This window comes from Oncorhynchus nerka, linkage group LG18, assembly GCF_034236695.1.
Source record: "Oncorhynchus nerka isolate Pitt River linkage group LG18, Oner_Uvic_2.0, whole genome shotgun sequence".
Lineage (NCBI taxonomy): Eukaryota > Metazoa > Chordata > Actinopteri > Salmoniformes > Salmonidae > Oncorhynchus > Oncorhynchus nerka.
In genome coordinates, this window is record NC_088413.1 from 96,551 (window position 1) to 111,550 (window position 15,000).

Sequence of the window (15,000 nt, forward strand, 5' to 3'; positions counted from 1 at the left end):
GTACCTGGTTGGAGAGGAGGAACACAGACAGACAGATTCACACCGGTACCTGGTTGGAGAGGAGGAACACTGACAGACAGATTCACACCGGTACCTGGTTGGAGAGGAGGAACACAGACAGATTCACACCGGTACCTGGTTGGAGAGGAGGAACACAGACAGATTCACACCGGTACCTGGTTGGAGAGGAGGAACACTGACAGACAGATTCACACCGGTACCTGGTTGGAGAGGAGGAACACTGACAGATTCACACCGGTACCTGGTTGGAGAGGAGGAACACAGACAGATTCACACCGGTACCTGGTTGGAGAGGAGGAACACAGACAGATTCACACCGGTACCTGGTTGGAGAGGAGGAACACTGACAGACAGATTCACACCGGTACCTGGTTGGAGAGGAGGAACACTGACAGACAGATTCACACCGGTACCTGGTTGGAGAGGAGGAACACTGACAGACAGATTCACACCGGTACCTGGTTGGAGAGGAGGAACACTGACAGACAGATTCACACCGGTACCTGGTTGGAGAGGAGGAACACTGACAGACAGATTCACACCGGTACCTGGTTGGAGAGGAGGAACACAGACAGATTCACACCGGTACCTGGTTGGAGAGGAGGAACACAGACAGATTCACACCGGTACCTGGTTGGAGAGGAGGAACACTGACAGATTCACACCGGTACCTGGTTGGAGAGGAGGAACACAGACAGACAGATTCACACCGGTACCTGGTTGGAGAGGAGGAACACTGACAGACAGATTCACACCGGTACCTGGTTGGAGAGGAGGAACACTGACAGACAGATTCACACCGGTACCTGGTTGGAGAGGAGGAACACTGACAGACAGATTCACACCGGTACCTGGTTGGAGAGGAGGAACACTGACAGATTCACACCGGTACCTGGTTGGAGAGGAGGAACACTGACAGACAGATTCACACCGGTACCTGGTTGGAGAGGAGGAACACTGACAGACAGATTCACACCGGTACCTGGTTGGAGAGGAGGAACACTGACAGATTCACACCGGTACCTGGTTGGAGAGGAGGAACACAGACAGATTCACACCGGTACCTGGTTGGAGAGGAGGAACACAGACAGACAGATTCACACCGGTACCTGGTTGGAGAGGAGGAACACTGACAGACAGATTCACACCGGTACCTGGTTGGAGAGGAGGAACACTGACAGACAGATTCACACCGGTACCTGGTTGGAGAGGAGGAACACAGACAGACAGATTCACACCGGTACCTGGTTGGAGAGGAGGAACACAGACAGATTCACACCGGTACCTGGTTGGAGAGGAGGAACACTGACAGACAGATTCACACCGGTACCTGGTTGGAGAGGAGGAACACTGACAGACAGATTCACACCGGTACCTGGTTGGAGAGGAGGAACACTGACAGACAGATTCACACCGGTACCTGGTTGGAGAGGAGGAACACTGACAGACAGATTCACACCGGTACCTGGTTGGAGAGGAGGAACACTGACAGACAGATTCACACCGGTACCTGGTTGGAGAGGAGGAACACAGACAGATTCACACCGGTACCTGGTTGGAGAGGAGGAACACTGACAGACAGATTCACACCGGTACCTGGTTGGAGAGGAGGAACACTGACAGACAGATTCACACCGGTACCTGGTTGGAGAGGAGGAACACTGACAGACAGATTCACACCGGTACCTGGTTGGAGAGGAGGAACACTGACAGACAGATTCACACCGGTACCTGGTTGGAGAGGAGGAACACAGACAGACAGATTCACACCGGTACCTGGTTGGAGAGGAGGAACACAGACAGATTCACACCGGTACCTGGTTGGAGAGGAGGAACACTGACAGACAGATTCACACCGGTACCTGGTTGGAGAGGAGGAACACTGACAGACAGATTCACACCGGTACCTGGTTGGAGAGGAGGAACACAGACAGATTCACACCGGTACCTGGTTGGAGAGGAGGAACACTGACAGACAGATTCACACCGGTACCTGGTTGGAGAGGAGGAACACAGACAGATTCACACCGGTACCTGGTTGGAGAGGAGGAACACTGACAGATTCACACCGGTACCTGGTTGGAGAGGAGGAACACAGACAGACAGATTCACACCGGTACCTGGTTGGAGAGGAGGAACACTGACAGACAGATTCACACCGGTACCTGGTTGGAGAGGAGGAACACAGACAGACAGATTCACACCGGTACCTGGTTGGAGAGGAGGAACACTGACAGACAGATTCACACCGGTACCTGGTTGGAGAGGAGGAACACTGACAGACAGATTCACACCGGTACCTGGTTGGAGAGGAGGAACACTGACAGACAGATTCACACCGGTACCTGGTTGGAGAGGAGGAACACTGACAGACAGATTCACACCGGTACCTGGTTGGAGAGGAGGAACACAGACAGATTCACACCGGTACCTGGTTGGAGAGGAGGAACACAGACAGACAGATTCACACCGGTACCTGGTTGGAGAGGAGGAACACTGACAGACAGATTCACACCGGTACCTGGTTGGAGAGGAGGAACACAGACAGACAGATTCACACCGGTACCTGGTTGGAGAGGAGGAACACAGACAGATTCACACCGGTACCTGGTTGGAGAGGAGGAACACTGACAGACAGATTCACACCGGTACCTGGTTGGAGAGGAGGAACACTGACAGACAGATTCACACCGGTACCTGGTTGGAGAGGAGGAACACTGACAGACAGATTCACACCGGTACCTGGTTGGAGAGGAGGAACACTGACAGACAGATTCACACCGGTACCTGGTTGGAGAGGAGGAACACTGACAGACAGATTCACACCGGTACCTGGTTGGAGAGGAGGAACACTGACAGACAGATTCACACCGGTACCTGGTTGGAGAGGAGGAACACTGACAGACAGATTCACACCGGTACCTGGTTGGAGAGGAGGAACACTGACAGACAGATTCACACCGGTACCTGGTTGGAGAGGAGGAACACAGACAGATTCACACCGGTACCTGGTTGGAGAGGAGGAACACTGACAGACAGATTCACACCGGTACCTGGTTGGAGAGGAGGAACACTGACAGACAGATTCACACCGGTACCTGGTTGGAGAGGAGGAACACTGACAGACAGATTCACACCGGTACCTGGTTGGAGAGGAGGAACACAGACAGACAGATTCACACCGGTACCTGGTTGGAGAGGAGGAACACTGACAGACAGATTCACACCGGTACCTGGTTGGAGAGGAGGAACACAGACAGATTCACACCGGTACCTGGTTGGAGAGGAGGAACACTGACAGACAGATTCACACCGGTACCTGGTTGGAGAGGAGGAACACAGACAGACAGATTCACACCGGTACCTGGTTGGCCACTACTGCATCCTGGGGGTCGTCTGGTTCAGCTGCAGCCAGAAGAGCCTGGAGGGACAACAGTACTGTCCTCAGAGTCATCGCTGCTGCCCTGGGAGACAGGAAGAGGAGGGGTTAGAGAGAGGAGGGGTTAGAGAGAGGAGGTTCTGCCCTGGGAGACGGAGAGAGGAGGAGTTATAGGGAGAGAGGAGGAGTTGTAGGGAGAGAGGAGGAGTTGTAGGGAGAGAGGGGTTATAGGGAGGAGGAGTTGTAGGGAGAGAGGGGTTATAGGGAGGAGGAGTTGTAGGGAGAGAGAGGTTATAGGGAGAGAGGAGTTGTAGGGAGAGAGGAGGAGTTGTAGGGAGAGAGGAGGTGCTGCCCTGGGGGACGGCGGTAGGGAGAGAGGGGTTATAGGGAGGAGGAGTTGTAGGGAGAGAGGAGGAGTTGTAGGGAGAGAGGAGGAGTTGTAGGGAGAGAGGAGGAGTTGTAGGGAGAGAGGAGGAGTTGTAGGGAGGGAGGAGGAGTTGTAGGGAGAGAGGAGGAGTTGTAGGGAGAGAGGAGGGGTTATAGGGAGGAGTTGTAGGGAGAGAGGAGGGGTTATAGGGAGAGAGGAGGGGTTATAGGGAGAGAGGAGGGGTTATAGGGAGAGAGGAGGAGTTGTAGGGAGAGAGGAGGAGTTGTAGGGAGAGAGGAGGGGTTATAGGGAGAGAGGGAGGGGTTATAGGGAGAGAGGAGGGGTTATAGGGAGAGAGGAGGAGTTGTAGGGAGAGAGGAGGAGTTGTAGGGAGAGAGGAGGGGTTATAGGGAGAGAGGAGGGGTTATAGGGAGAGAGGAGGGTTGTAGGGAGAGAGGAGGAGTTGTAGGGAGAGAGGAGGGGTTATAGGGAGAGAGGAGGAGTTGTAGGGAGAGAGGAGGAGTTGTAGGGAGAGAGGAGGAGTTGTAGGGAGAGAGGGAGGGGTTGTAGGGAGAGAGGAGGAGTTGTAGGGAGAGAGGAGGAGTTGTAGGGAGAGAGGAGGAGTTGTAGGGAGAGGAGGGAGGGGTTGTAGGGAGAGAGGAGGAGTTGTAGGGAGAGAGGAGGGGTTATAGGGAGAGAGGAGGGGTTATAGGGAGAGAGGAGGAGTTATAGGGAGAGAGGAGGAGTTGTAGGGAGAGAGGAGGGGTTATAGGGAGAGAGGAGGAGTTGTAGGGAGGGAGGAGGAGTTGTAGGGAGAGAGGAGGGGTTATAGGGAGAGAGGAGGGGTTATAGAGAGGAGGAGTTGTAGGGAGAGAGGAGGGGTTATAGGGAGAGAGGAGGGGTTATAGAGAGGAGGAGTTGTAGGGAGAGAGGAGGAGTTGTAGGGAGAGAGGAGTTGTAGGGAGAGAGGAGGAGTTGTAGGGAGAGAGGAGGGGTTATAGGGAGAGAGGAGGAGTTGTAGGGAGAGAGGAGGAGTTGTAGGGAGAGAGGAGGGGTTATAGGGAGAGAGGAGGGGTTATAGGGAGAGAGGAGGAGTTGTAGGGAGAGAGGAGGAGTTGTAGGGAGAGAGGAGGGGTTATAGGGAGAGAGGAGGGGGTTATAGGGAGAGAGGAGGGGTTATAGGGAGAGAGGAGGGGGAGAGAGGATGAGTTATAGAGAGGGAGGAGTTGTAGGGAGAGAGGAGGAGTTGTAGGGAGAGGGAGGAGTTGTAGGGAGAGAGGAGGGGTTATAGGGAGAGAGGAGGAGTTGTAGGGAGAGGAGGAGTTGTAGGGAGAGAGGAGGGTTATAGGGAGAGAGGAGGAGTTGTAGGGAGAGAGGAGGGGTTGTAGGGAGAGAGGAGGAGTTGTAGGGAGAGAGGAGGAGTTGTAGGGAGAGAGGAGGAGTTGTAGGGAGAGAGGAGGGGTTGTAGGGAGAGAGGAGGAGTTGTAGGGAGAGAGGAGGAGTTATAGGGAGAGAGGAGGGTTATAGGGAGAGGAGGGGTTATAGGGAGAGAGGAGGGGTTATAGGGAGAGAGGAGGGGTTATAGGGAGAGAGGAGGAGTTGTAGGGAGAGAGGAGGGGTTATAGGGAGAGAGGAGGAGTTGTAGGGAGAGAGGAGGGGTTATAGGGAGAGAGGAGGAGTTGTAGGGAGAGAGGAGGAGTTGTAGGGAGAGAGGAGAGTTGTAGGGAGAGAGGAGGAGTTGTAGGGAGAGAGGAGGAGTTGTAGGGAGAGAGGAGTTGTAGGGAGAGAGGAGGAGTTGTAGGGAGAGAGGAGGAGTTGTAGGGAGAGAGGAGGGGTTATAGGGAGAGAGGAGGAGTTGTAGGGAGAGAGGAGGAGTTGTAGGGAGAGAGGAGGAGTTGTAGGGAGAGAGGAGGAGTTGTAGGGAGAGAGGAGGGGTTATAGGGAGGAGGAGTTATAGGGAGAGAGGAGGAGTTGTAGGGAGAGAGGAGTTGTAGGGAGAGAGGAGGGGTTATAGGGAGAGAGGAGGAGTTGTAGGGAGAGAGGAGGAGTTGTAGGGAGAGAGGAGGAGTTGTAGGGAGAGAGGAGGAGTTGTAGGGAGAGAGGAGGAGTTGTAGGGAGAGAGGAGGAGTTGTAGGGAGAGAGGAGGAGTTGTAGGGAGAGAGGAGGGGTTATAGGGAGAGGGAGGGGTTATAGGGAGAGAGGATGAGTTGTAGGGAGAGAGGGAGGGGTTGTAGGGAGAGGGGAGGGGGGTTGTAGGGAGAGAGGAGGGGTTGTAGGAGGGAGGGGGAGGAGTTGTAGGGAGAGAGGAGGGGTTGTAGGGAGAGAGAGGAGTTGTTGTAGGGAGAGAGGAGGAGTTGTAGGGAGAGAGGAGGAGTTGTAGGGAGAGAGGAGGAGTTGTAGGGAGAGAGAGGAGTTGTAGGGAGAGAGGAGGGTTGTAGGGAGAGAGGAGGAGTTGTAGGGAGAGGAGGAGTTGTAGGGAGAGAGGAGGAGTTGTAGGGAGAGAGGAGGAGTTGTAGGGAGAGAGGAGGAGGAGTTGTAGGGAGAGAGGAGGAGTTGTAGGGAGAGAGGAGGAGTTGTAGGGAGAGAGGAGGAGTTGTAGGGAGAGAGGAGGAGTTGTAGGGAGAGAGGAGGAGTTGTAGGGAGAGAGGAGGAGTTGTAGGGAGAGGAGGAGTTGTAGGGAGAGAGGAGGGGTTGTAGGGAGAGAGGAGGAGTTGTAGGGAGAGAGGAGGGTTGTAGGGAGAGAGGAGGGTTGTAGGGAGAGAGGGAGGGGTTGTAGGGAGAGAGGAGGAGTTGTAGGGAGAGAGGGAGTTGTTATAGGGAGAGAGGAGGAGTTGTAGGGAGAGAGGAGGAGTTGTAGGGAGAGAGGAGGAGTTGTAGGGAGAGAGGAGTTGTAGGGAGAGAGGAGGAGTTGTAGGGAGAGAGGAGTTGTAGGGAGAGAGGAGGAGTTGTAGGGAGAGAGGAGGAGTTGTAGGGAGAGAGGAGGAGTTGTAGGGAGAGAGGAGTTGTAGGGAGAGAGGAGGAGTTGTAGGGAGAGAGGAGGAGTTGTAGGGAGAGAGGAGGGGTTGTAGAGAGGAGGAGTTGTAGGGAGAGAGGAGGGGTTATAGGGAGAGAGGAGGAGTTGTAGGGAGAGAGGAGGAGTTATAGGGAGAGAGGAGGAGTTATAGGGAGAGGGGAGGGGCGTAACTATGTGTGACTCACCACTGGTCTTTGAGGATGTCCAGACAGATGGCTCCTGTTACTGAGCTGATGTTGGGGTGCCAGATCTTAGTGATGAACCTCACCTGGGGAGAGAGAGGGGTGTTAAACACAAGATAGTAGTGTACCATCATAGTGACTCTTAAAGGGATGTGTTTCTTACCTTGGGAGGGTTAAAGGGATGTGTTTCTTACCTTGGGAGGATTAAAGGGATGTGTTTCTTACCTTGGGAGGGTTAAAGGGATGTGTTTCTTACCTTGGGAGGATTAAAGGGATGTGTTTCTTACCTTGAGAGGATTAAAGGGATGTGTTTCTTACCTTGGGAGGGTTAAAGGGATGTGTTTCTTACCTTGGGAGGAGGATTAAAGGGATGTGTTTCTTACCTTGGGAGGGTTAAAGGGATGTGTTTCTTACCTTGGGAGGGTTAAAGGGATACGTTTCTGGGATTTTGATTTCCAGTTGAAATCTGCCACCTTAGAAAGGAGAAAAAACAGTGCATATATGATCTGTATTGATGTGTGTGTGTGTGTGTGAGTGAGCAGGTGTGTGTGTGTGAGTGAGCAGGTGTGTGTGAGACCAGGTGTGTGTGTGTGTCACCTTCGTACGGCGTGTCTGGTGGTCCTGCGATCTCTCCTCGCAGCTCTGTGAAGTTTTCATCTACCAGATCCACCTTGATCTGGTTTTTACTCGTCTGTCAGAGAAAGAGAGGGATGGAGGGAGAGGGATGAGGAGAGAGGGAGGGAGAGGGATGAAGGGAGAGGGATGAGGAGAGAGAGGGAGGGAGAGGGATGAGGAGAGAGAGGGAAGGAGAGGGATGAGGAGAGAGATGAGGAGAGAGGGAGGGAGGGGATGAGGAGAGATGAGGAGAGAGGGAGGGAGAGGGATGAGGAGAGAGGGATGGAGAGAGGGAGGGAGAGGGATGAGGAGAGAGGGAGGGAGAGGGATGAGGGAGGAGGGGAGGGATGAAGAGAAAGGGAGAGGGGGAAGAGAGAGGGAGAGGGATGAAGAGGGAGAAGAGAGAGGGATGAAGGGAAATGAAGAGGGGGAAGAGAGAGGGAGAGGGATGAAGAGGGGAAGAGGGATGAAGAGAGATTGTGGTTCCGTAGGACCCTTCTCCATTGACAAGTCCGTCCATCAGACCCCATCAACACAGTTATAGCAGTAGCCCACTGTCTGCCCCAATACTTCCCTTGTTCTTATTGAAACAGGACATGGGAGATCCACATTTTCATTTAGCAAGCTAAACAACTAAACAGTCTCTCATGATGTGCTATATTAAAGAACTGACAACAGTCTAGCTATCTAGCTACAGGGTCCAAAACTTCCTAAATAAATAATGTCTTCATAGCAAAGACACGAGCTTATTACGTAGTGAGAGGGGTGCACCGAGGCAGCTGTCAAACTAGCATGCTAGCTAACAAGCTAGCTACCCTGTATTAGCTACCTAGCAACACAAGTTTCTCCCTTCAGCTAGTTAGCTTATGTCAGCTACAAAAACGTCAACACAGGGAGGATAAAAACAAACTATTTTTTAGCATCTTGACAACTATTTGGGCTGACACTCGACATTTTGGCGTTAGGGGCTTTTGTTTTTGGTTTGTATGGGGTTTTGTCTTGTTATCTGTCGCAGGCCTGTCCCCTTTGGGCTAACATCCGCGATATTTCCTGATCTGTGTCGCCGACACCCTTTCACTTCGCACCGGGCATGTTGTCGCTCAATCACCGATAAAGTTCCCCTCGATAGGGCCTCGCTTGTTTTCCGCTGCATCAGAAACGCAGATTGGATAACTCGCAAGCTAAACATGTTCCTTTGCATGACAACTTGCAAAACATAAACAACTACAGTTTTAATTTAAACTGGTTTAAAAAAAACGATTTGCCATAAGTAACCGTAAATAGTCATAAGGATATTTTTTTTTTATCAAACCTCTTCGCTTTTCAGAACTTCTTTGAATTCCCGTTTGATCCTCTGGACCGCTATATTCGCCATGGCTCTGCCGTCGCCCTCCGTCCAGTAGCGGGATGTTACACCTGGTCGAGCCTCGGTCCACTCCCGTTGCTGTGTGGATATCTTCTGTTACACTCTCCAGCCCTCCTCTCTCTCTATCTCTCTACCTCTATATTTCTACCTCTATATTTCTACCTCTCTCTTTCTCTACCTCTCTCTCCCTCTCTCTCTATCTACCCCTCTCTCTCTATCTACCTCTCTCTCTCTATCTCTCTACCTCTATATTTCTACCTCTCTATCTTTCTCTCTACCTCTCTCTATCACTATCTTTCTCTCTACCTCTCTCTCTTTCTCTACCTCTCTCTCAATTCAATTCAATTCAATGCAAGGGCTTTATTGTCATGGGAAACATGTGTTAACATTGCCAAAGCAAGTAAGGTAGATAATATATAAAGTGAAATAAACAATAAAAATTAACAGTAAGACATCACACATACAGAAGTTTCAAAACAGTAAAGACATTACAAATGTCATATGATATATATATACAGTGTTTTAACAATGTACAAATGGTAAAGGACACAAGATAAAATAAATAAGCATAAATATGGGTTGTATTTACAATGGTGTTTGTTCTTCACTGGTTGCCCTTTTCTCGTGGCTCTCTCTCTCCTCTGTTTCGTTCACTCTCCTTTCTTTCCCCTCTTCAAAAACACAGCACTCCTTTCTTGAAAATGCGTGCAGCACAGTCTTGTCAGTAACTGAGCCTGGAAATATGAACACAGTCTTGTCAGTAACTGAGCCTGGAAATATGAACACAGTCTTGTCAGTAACTGAGCCTGGAAATATGAACACAGTCTTGTCAGTAACTGAGCCTGGAAATATGAGCACAGTCTTGTCAGTAACTGAGCCTGGAAATATGAACACAGTCTTGTCAGTAACTGAGCCTGGAAATATGAACACAGTCTTGTCAGTAACTGAGCCTGGAAATATGAACACAGTCTTGTCAGTAACTGAGCCTGGAAATATGAACACAGTCTTGTCAGTAACTGAGTCTGGAAATATGAACACAGTCTTGTCAGTAACTGAGTCTGGAAATATGAACACAGTCTTGTCAGTAACTGAGCCTGGAAATATGAACACAGTCTTGTCAGTAACTGAGCCTGGAAATATGAACACAGTCTTGTCAGTAACTGAGCCTGGAAATATGAACACAGTCTTGTCAGTAACTGAGCCTGGAAATATGAACACAGTCTTGTCAGTAACTGAGTCTGGAAATATGAACACAGTCTTGTCAGTAACTGAGCCTGGAAATATGAACACAGTCTTGTCAGTAACTGAGTCTGGAAATATGAACACAGTCTTGTCAGTAACTGAGCCTGGAAATATGAACACAGTCTTGTCAGTAACTGAGCCTGGAAATATGAACACAGTCTTGTCAGTAACTGAGCCTGGAAATATGAACACAGTCTTGTCAGTAACTGAGTCTGGAAATATGAACACAGTCTTGTCAGTAACTGAGCCTGGAAATATGAACACAGTCTTGTCAGTAACTGAGCCTGGAAATATGAACACAGTCTTGTCAGTAACTGAGCCTGGAAATATGAACACAGTCTTGTCAGTAACTGAGTCTGGAAATATGAACACAGTTTGTTTTTGTTGCCACAGAACTAACGTTACTAGAACATGTTTATGTGAAAGGTTGGTTTTGTGGAAATACCTAGAAAGAGGAACGTTGTTGTTGTTGTCAAGCACTGCTGTATTCCTCTGTTGAGAGTCATGTGATATGATGGGATGGTGTGAATACATCACCACTAATACCACTATTCATATGTAACTGTAAATACCACTAATACCACTATTCATATGTAACTGTAAATAACACTAATACCACTATTCATATGTAACTGTAAATAACACTAATACCACTATTCATATGGTAAAATCAAATAAGTTGACTAATACCACTATTCATATGTAACTGTAAATAACACTAATACCACTATTCATATGTAACTGTAAATAACACTAATCTAATCTCTAATCTCTGTCCTTTTCCGTCAACACGGATGGACTCTATATTCAGAGAAAATACAGAGGTTTTGTTTTCTCATTCACTTGAACATGAAGGTCACATGAACAGACTTTTCTGGGGGGGGGGGCATTTTGGGGGAAAGAGATGACACAAGAGTTTACTGAGTTAATCAGCAGATATTGATTTAGTTGTACACCTGACATGTACTGTTTATTCTTCATAATATACTCCCATCTGTCACTGGGTGATTGACCATGTATGGTTTGTTTACTTTCCGCACGTCATCGCGTCTTAACTCGCTCTTGACTTGGATTGGCTGAAATCAATCAAAGTAAACCAATCGGATGTCTGAGACAGTTGAAACGCCGAGTTGAAGAAAAAAAAACGAAAGTTTCCACGTTACCACAGTCACAAAGTCAAAAATTGCTAACCTTATGCATAACCTTAAATAGCATTTTGGTATAATTTATTTTCATACATCTTTACAATATAGCCAGTGTGGTTAAGATTTAAAATACAATTGAAAAAGAGAAATTGTAGAAATAGGCGCTATTTATGACTTTATGGCTGTGGTAACTAGTGACGAGCAAAACACGAGTACCCTGTCTACTCGGAGATCTCGCGTGATGTCCGTGACGTGGCTGTCGCGTACTGTATCGAAACACAGACAGGCAGAGCTTGGGTGTTATCATTAGTTCCCCGTTTTGCAACTAAAACCACCGTTTCTATTGGACAGTAAATCGGGTAGGTCCCCTCCCGTTTCGTTGGCCTCCGTTTATGGAACGTGTTGCAACAGAATTGGCATAATGAATGAGCCCCTGGAAATCTTCTACTGTACAGATGAAAACAGTTTGGCCAGCTGTGGATTTCTGATAACGTGTCTACAGTCGGGAACGATAACAACAAGAAACATACATTCACTGGACTCTAAAAGCTGCGTCTGGATCAGTGTGTTCAGGTAAAGTGTCGTCTCTCTGTCCCTTCAATAACACGGCAAAACGCAAATGCACTGGCAGCGCTGGGTAAAAGTACTGAATCTTACAGGGTAGGTAGCATAAACGCATCCACACGTAACGAATTAAGTTTTGAATATAATATGCATCAAAAGCTCCAATGCGAAGTTGCACATCTATTTGGCTAGACGGCACCAACAGATCTGGGTTCAGGCTAGACGGCACCAACAGATCTGGGTCCAGGCTAGACGGCACCAACAGATCTGGGTCCAGGTTAGACGGCACCAACAGAAGTTGCACCTATATATTTTCGAGTTTTTACATAAAACGGATCAGAGAACCGAAGTCATGCCGGAAAAGAGAATTTCGGCGGTGTGTGACGTAATATGGAGGACCCGACAAGTCAGCCTCTTCCCTGTAAATGTCATGTAAAACTCCCGACAACAAAAAATAACTTCACTTCAAATTATCCGCAGTCATGACTTCTGGTTTCAATTCAATTGTATCAGCCAACTTACAAAAGCAAATTACTTTTATGAATGTATAGGTACAAAATAAGTTTGCCATCTTGCTAGCCAACTATAGCCTTTTACTAACTGTTAAGTACTGCGTGAACCAGTTGCTATCAACGCTTAGCTTACAGCTACATTAAAGGAAACAAACGTTTTGAAATACATAACGCCCAACCACTTATTAAATAATGTTGCCGGTATATGCAGTTATCTTAGGACACTGTTTGTTTTAGTTTAGTTTTATTGTTCCATAATACAAGACAGGAGGACTTTGTCAGCCTTGGATGTGTACGCCCAGAGACTAGCTGTTACTAACTAGTTACAGTTGGGGCGGCAGGGTGGTTAGCCTAGTGGTTAGAGTGTAGAGGCGGCAGGGTAGCCTAGTGGTTAGTGGTTAGTGGTTAGTGTAGAGGTGGCAGGGTAGTCTAGTGGTTAGAGTGTAGAGGAGGCAGGTAGCCTAGTGGTTAGAGTGTAGAGGCGGGTAGGGTAGTCTAGTGGTTAGAGTGTAGAGGCGGCAGGGTAGCCTAGTGGTTAGAGTGTAGAGGCGGCAGGGTAGCCTAGTGGTTAGAGTGTAGAGGCGGCAGGGTAGCCTAGTGGTTAGAGTGTAGAGGAGGCAGGGGTAGTCTAGTGGTTAGAGTGTAGAGGAGGTAGGTAGCCTAGTGGTTAGAGTGTGAGGTGGCAGGGTAGCCTAGTGTGGCAGGGTAGCCTAGTGGTTAGAGTGTAGAGGCGGGGTAGCCTAGGGTTAGCCTAGTGGTTAGAGTGTAGAGGCGGCAGGGTAGCCTAGTGGTTAGAGTGTAGAGGCGGCAGGGTAGCCTAGTGGTTAGAGTGTTGGGGAGGTAGGTAGCCTAGTGGTTAGAGTGTAGAGGAGGTAGGTAGCCTAGTGGTTAGAGTGTAGAGGTGGCAGGGTAGCCTAGTGGTTAGAGTGTAGAGGAGGTAGGTAGCCTAGTGGTTAGAGTGTAGAGGCGGCAGGATAGCCTAGTGGTTAGAGTGTTGGACTAGTAACTGAAAGGTTGCAAGTTCAAATCCCCAAGCTGACAAGGTACAAATCTGTTGTTCTGCGCCTGAACAGGCAGTTAACCCACTGTTCCTAGGCCGTCATTGAAAATAAGAATTAGTTCTTAACTGACTTGCCTAGTTAAATAAAGGTTAAAAAAATATATATATATATAAAAAATATTGAACTGAAGAGGCTGATGCCAAAACCACCAAAATACTATATATATAGTATATATATCTATTCTATATTACTCTACGTTTCTAGAAACATAACTCCCTTTTTAACTAGTGTTAGGGTTGCGTAATACAGGATAAAATACAGGATCCAACACTAGCCAAATAGAGGTGCAACTTCGCATTGGAGCTTTTGAGCTTTTATATTCAAAACTTAATTCGTTAGGTGTGGATGCGTTTATGCTATCAAAATAATTTCACAAATGCAACATTATTTTGTTGAGTGACATGTTTGTGGCCGTTTGTCTTCTGTTGACACACAGGTGTTCAGAGACTCAGATAATTAATCAGGTCGTCCACAGGTGTTCAGAGACTCAGATAATTAATCAGGTCGTCCACAGGTGTTCAGAGACTCAGATAATTCATCAGGTCGTCCACAGGTGTTCAGAGACTCAGATAATTCATCAGGTCGTCCACAGGTGTTCAGTGACTCAGATAATTCAGCAGGTCGTCCACAGGTGTTCAGAGACTCAGATAATTCACCAGGTCGTCCACAGGTGTTCAGAGACTCAGATAATTCATCAGGTCGTCCACAGGTGTTCAGAGACTCAGATAATTCACCAGGTCGTCCACAGGTGTTCAGAGACTCAGATAATTCGCCAGGTCGTCCACAGGTGTTCAGAGACTCAGATAATTCACCAGGTCGTCCACAGGTGTTCAGAGACTCAGATAATTCAGCAGGTCGTCCACAGGTGTTCAGAGACTCAGATAATTCACCAGGTCGTCCACAGGTGTTCAGAGACTCAGATAATTCACCAGGTCGTCCACTCTGTCTTCAGTCTGTTTTCTCTTAATACCAAGTGACATGGAAAAACAACCGTGTGGGAACTCTAACAATGTATCAATGTAGCCTTTTAAAAAATATATTTGTATTATTTCTAGCCAATATGAAAGGTAAGGTCCTTATGCTTTCAAAACCTGTAGAGCAAGCGATGCCTGTTAATGTTCAGACCGAGAGTCGGGGCTCTTAACAAACCCCGCCCCCCACAGAAGATGCTTTCGTCCAATGACTCGTATGTAATGGAACTGAAAATCATGATCAAGGGCTACAGTGACGTTAGCTAACAGGCTTTAAGGAATACCTAGGATAGGATAAAGTAATCCCTCTCACCCCCCCCCCCCTTAAAAGATTTAGATGCACTATTGTAAAGTGGCTGTTCCACTGGATGTCATAAGGTGAATGCACCAATTTGTAAGTCGCTCTGGATAAGAGCGTCTGCTAAATGACTTAAATGTAAATGTAAGCATCAAACATTTGCTAACAGGCTAAGCATCTAACATTTTGCTAACAGGCTAAGCAAGATAACTATGTACTGATCATTCAGTACCAGTAAAAGGCTCCAGGATCTGTTTTGTTTCT

The 15,000-nt window shown here is 48.4% G+C and overlaps 1 protein-coding gene and 1 pseudogene across 3 annotated transcripts in view; one reads left to right on the forward strand and one right to left on the reverse strand.

The window, feature by feature from the left end:
* The window catches only part of LOC135561660 (ubiquitin-conjugating enzyme E2 K-like), a 13,945-nt pseudogene extending 4,799 nt beyond the window's left edge, over positions 1-9,146 (reverse strand).
* A 2,631-nt stretch (positions 9,147-11,777) lies between these two features.
* LOC135561661 (small integral membrane protein 14-like) overlaps positions 11,778-15,000 on the forward strand; it is a 13,306-nt gene continuing 10,083 nt past the window's right edge. Inside the window, exon 1 of one of the 3 annotated variants that reach the window (XM_065003393.1) lies at positions 11,778-11,903. The gene's annotated coding sequence lies outside the window, so the exon portion shown is untranslated. The remainder of the gene's footprint in view (positions 11,904-15,000) is intronic. The other 2 variants (XM_065003394.1, XM_065003392.1) reach the window with 2 other exon arrangements.